We start from the raw sequence: 5765 nt of genomic DNA on the forward strand, positions 1-5765 counted from the left end.
TATTTTAATAAAGTTAACATTAACGAACAATATTGAAATCCACTTAATAAAATGGTTCCAATATATTAAATAATCATATTTATATTATGTTATAAATTATTATCTTATAAGTATATAATATATACCAAAACTTATAAATGTGGTCAAGTATTTATTGTGCTATATATATTTGTAAACACTAAATCAAGGTTCCCACTTTAAATGGTTGGTAAAACCAAACAAACATTTAAATGGTTCCAAGAATTTAATATTATAATATATTTATATATAATAAATCAAGGCATCCACTTTAAATGGTTGGTAATACCAAACTAACATTTAAATGGTTCCAAGAATTTAGTGTAACATATAGCAACAATAAATCAAAACTCCCACTTATAAGTAGGGTATAAAAATGCTTAAAGAAATAAATATAACATAAACAATAAATAATGATTAAATAATATAAAACATAGATTCTTACCTTATAATAACCTTATTATCATGCCAAGAGTTTCGCCTTATCATCTCAACTTTAGGAAGTTAGCTATTCATTATTCAAAGTGTAAAACTTTGAATATGAAATTAACATGCTAATTGTATTTAAATGAAGAAATAAAGGAAAAATATAGAGAGAAATATTATGAACTCAAAGGTTTGTTCATAGAATGAGGGATATCTCAATACATTACAATGCACCCCTATTTATAGCCAAATTTGGGGAGACAACCACAAATAAAATATTATTTTTTTACACATAAGTCTTCATTGGTGTTCCAAGATATTATATTATATTACACATCACTTTTGAAAATCTTCTTCTCCGAATTTGCTTCTTCACATAAAAAAAAACATGTGGATAATTGAGTTGTCTAGTTGTGGTATTTTTTTCAAACCATTTGACCAAGTAATTTGAGAGATATGGTCAAAATACTAGAGCATGGTAAAACTGCCACTCTTCTGGTAACTTTATTTGTTGCTTAATTTGATCCCAATTGTGAGAGGATTTTTATCTCATGCTTGTCAACAATATTGTAGATATTATAATCAACTTTTTACAGGTCTAAGAATCATCTTAATCCCATTTGCAACGCCAAGTTTATTCTTGTTTTATCGAACCTGTAAAAAATAGTAAAAACTTGTAATTACACAACAACTTATATTTTATACAATTTATTATAAAACATATAATAAAACAAAAACTATATATTTATATTATAAAACATTTAATTAATGTATAATTTTTATGTTTATCAGGGACTTAGCCAATGGGCTTGAGTTTATGTCTAAGAAATGATAAAAGTGTGTTTTAAGGTGTTTTAGTAAGTTTGCATGGATTCGGGTCGAAGTTCTAAGGTCTATGGGTAAATGGTCAAGTTATGATTTGAGGGACAAAATTGTCATTTTGCACCTGAATTATGTTAGCGGTCCTGGCAATGTCTTGATAACTGAAATTTTATGTTTAAAATTTTTTATTTTGAATAAATATAGATTTTTATGTAAATTTTTAAAGAATATGCTTCATGCTTGGTTTCAAGAAAATGTTATATAAATGAATTTTTATGAGTGATGATTATGATAAAATGTCTTGAAGGAGGTGATTTGATTGTGACTAATACGAATACGATTACAAAATTATATGATGACATGGAAGGCCAAAGCTTAGTTGACGGGTGAGAGTGTCGATGATGTCTCCGTCGCCTAGTACCATGGTATTACGGAAGATTGATCGATCGACCAACAACTGATACGAAAGTCACAATTAATGATCTGGATTCATTTAAGGAAAACATATACATATATGATGACAGGAAATGAATATTTTTATGCTTATGAAAGATCATGAAAGTTATGTTAATTACAGTACTTTTCACTGTTGTTTGATATGCATATGTATTTTGCTATCACAGTTAAGGTGTATTGAGTTTTTAGACTCACTAGTTGTGATTGATGCAGGTGAGCATGAGTTTAAGGAGACAAGAGGTGCAGATAACTGATCTGGCTGAGCTGGTGGAGCACGAGAACCCGAAGACCTTGTGTTATTTCCACATATGATTTTTGAGGATATGTTTAAACAACATTTTAAACGATTTATGATTTTATTGTTTTTATGGTTGGACAGATTTGCGCTTTGCTTGAAGATTTTGTTTTTACTCAGTAGACGCATAGGGTGGTTCATTTCTATTATTTTAACTACAATGATTTATTCGATAGTCGGATTATTTTAAAAGCATGTTTCGAATTTTTGTATGTATTGGCATATGTATATGCTTCGGCCGATTGCTAGTTTAAAAAAAAATTCCAGTAAGGGTTAGTGTCGTTACACTTATAATGATCGTGTAATCAGTTTGTGAACATAATGATATTGAGATAAAGGATATTAATGCTTGTTAAAGATTTTGCTAAAGGACATTCGTGCCAACAAAGAGATTCTATTATAGTTGAGCACTATTATCATTTTGATGTTTTTTATATTGCAATAAATTTTAAAGTGGAAGATCTCAATAGCAGATTCGATGATGTGGCTGTAGAACTTATTAGACTTAGCTATGCTTTGAAACCTCGAAACAACTTTAAGTTGTTTAATGCTGATGATATTTACAATATTGCAGAGAAATTCTATCTTAATGATTACAGTGGACAAGAACTACATTGTTTGATAAATCAGTTGGATAATTATAAGTTTTATATAATTCATAATGAAAAGTTTCAGAATATTTATACCATTTTTTAGTTATGTCGACGATCAGTAGAGAGTGAAAAGGAACATCATTATCACTTAATTGACAGATTGATTTATCTTGTTTTAACGCTTCATGTTTCTACCACAACAACAAAACGATTATTCTGAACTATAAAACTTCTTAAAACCTCACTCCCAAATAAGATGGGAGAATAGTTATTGGTAGATTATATGATTGTCTACATTGAAAGAGATTTTACTACAAGAATAGACACTGATTCAATAATTGGTGAATTCTATTCAATGAAATAAGCAGGGCCTTCAGTAGTTTATATTTAGTTTGTGTCATTGTATAATGTTTTTAGTTAATATTAGATGTTTTGTAAGTGTTCATTGTTTATAAATAGTCTTTTATTATATTTTAAATTTTAAATATTTGATTCATATGCTAGGATCGGTTAATTCGGGTAAAATATTTAGAAGAGGGTTGAATAGACATTTAGGCTTTTTGAATTCTTTTTTAAATGTGATTCAGTTATTTGAGAAACTAATCTTGAAATCTTGTATGTCAATATCGATCGGTTAACTAAAATAGTGCGGAAATAAAATGAAGGATAGATTTGAATAGTTTGGGTAAGGTACTATAATAATTGAAAGTAAGAAGAAATGAACACGAAGATTTTTATGGATGTTCAGAGAATTCAAATGCTTCTACGTCACCCCTTCTATCTCAAGGATATGTTTTCACTAAAAGTCTTTGATTAATTATAATAAAATGCAATAATCTACTTCAGTTTGGAATTAAACACTGTAAAATTGAAACTCTTAGTTTTTCTTACACTTATCAGTTAATAACTGAATAGCTCAAATGAGTAGCCTGATTGCTACGAATAAATTAGTGAAGTGTGAGCTTTAATTTCCGATTTGCGAACTGAATACAAACTTGAAAATGAATCGCAACTGATTCGATATATGATTCTTATCGTTGTTATTGTTGTTCGTAATCGTTGTTGTTAACCTTTTCCACAACTGAACTCATCAGCTATATATAGTCTTCGATTCCAATGGTCACATCAAATGCATTTAATAACAATATCCAGTGAATCGTCTTTTAGTCCATGTAGAAATATTTTTCTGACAATGGTATGATGTGTCAGACTGTTATGCTTCGACTGTTCTGCTCAGGTACAAAATGTCAGTTTGTCTGCTAGGATTCAAAACTGTAACTGATGATGTGATCAACTCATCAGGAGTCAAATTGGTCGACTGATAAGTTCAGTTGGTTTATATAAGTTCTAACCGATATCCTTTCAGTTTGAATGTCTTATAGTTTCAGTTCCAGTTTTCAGTTATGCTAATGTCAATTTACATTCAGTTCTGCTCTTCAGTTTTGGTATCAGTCAGTTTGTCAATCTTCGATTCATCAGTTTCAAGACTTATTAATACTTTTGAGGACTTTAGTTTATTTAATTCGGTTCTACTTAGTTAATTTCAGTCTGATAAGTCTTTTTTAGTTTTAAACTCAGTTCCGTGTTTTCGGTTCAGTTACTGTTCAATTCGAGTCTTGAGTTCGGTTACTGATTGATTTGTCAGACTTCGAAACTTATAATTCCAACAATTTTACCTTTTTCGATGTTTGACAAAACTTAGAATTTCTGAATTATCTGAAACTTAGATTTTCTGAACCTGATGAGTATATAAAATAAATCTTCTGAAATGTACAGATTCATACATAAATAAGAAAGAACTTTTTATAAATCTTGAAAGAGGTAAGTAAAGATTCATACAAGCATTTCAAAATAAAAAAGTTATACAATATTGAGCTTCCTCAGACTTTTAACTCATATCGAAATTTGTTCATTTTTTGGCTTTTTTGTCAGCTTGTCCTTTATCAGTTGTGTTATCTAGTTCACTGCGCTTCTTGCTGGTAGATTAGTCTTCTTCTAGTCTTCCCCTTTTTGTCAACACCCATCATTAATATATGAGGAATGTTGAACTGACTTGTGGAGATACTTCAGCCAGCTAATCTTGCACAATATCAATCTTTTTTTACAAGCTCGAGCACACAAAATCAATCATTTGACTGAGTAGTTCTTGGGAGGTGACCAGTTTTGGAGTTGTGACTGCCTCTCTTTTCATCATTTCAACAGTTGCAAACAGGACATACACTTCCTTGGTCAGCTTCTTAAAGTATTTCATAGTATGGTCCTTGAGAGTATCGAGACTTAAAGAATGGAGTAGCTGAGTGGACTTGACTTGATAAATTGTTTATCCAAGATCTGTCAAACTGGACATGATATTCTCCAGCATCATGTCAGTTGCGATCGGCAATTCAGGAGAAAAGTCTTCAGCAACAGCTTTAGCTTTTCCTTTCCCACTGAAATCAACAGCTGCTTACTGTCCAGGGCCAGAGTCAAGGTTCACATCTTCAGTAAGTTCTTTGACAGCTTTTTCTTGTATAGAAAGACTCTAAGGCTGGTCTTTATAAACATTAGATGTACTAGGTTCCTCAGCAGCCTTTTTTTTTAGCAGAAATCAGTTGTTGGGAAACATAAAAAATATAGAATGTCTCAGGAACCACTAAGGTGGTGGAAATTAGTTCAATTGAAACTGATGATTCCTGGACAGTTAGCTTTGCGTCTTCAATTGTTCAGTTATTAACTGAACTCCTTCTATGCTCACTTCACCTTCAACAGCTGGCTCAGTTGCTGGCTCAGAAATTTGTTCAGGAACTATGTAACGTACCGCATTTTTTACTACTTAAAATTTGCGAAAAAATTTAAAATTTTCTTAAATACGAAAATGAACCATCAATTCGGTTAACCACTCGTTGTTCAACTAAACTATTTGAAATAAAAGATCACCAATAAAAATTTTTCTAAGATAAATGCTTGTTCAAAACATCATAACCAAAACATCAAATAAAAGTATTTTAAGCATTGCATGAAAACTTCAAAACATGGTGGTCCTTGGGTTTAGCCTCCCGCTCAGTCCAAGCCTGCTCCTTGGTCATCACCCCTAGTCTCCTCGAAATCATCCTCACCTGCATCGATCAAGTCTAGTGAGTATAAAGACTCAACACATATAAACTAGAAGTAACGAG

Source organism: Primulina huaijiensis, chromosome 12 (genome assembly GCF_012295235.1).
Source record: "Primulina huaijiensis isolate GDHJ02 chromosome 12, ASM1229523v2, whole genome shotgun sequence".
In the NCBI taxonomy this organism is placed as follows: Eukaryota; Viridiplantae; Streptophyta; class Magnoliopsida; order Lamiales; family Gesneriaceae; genus Primulina; species Primulina huaijiensis.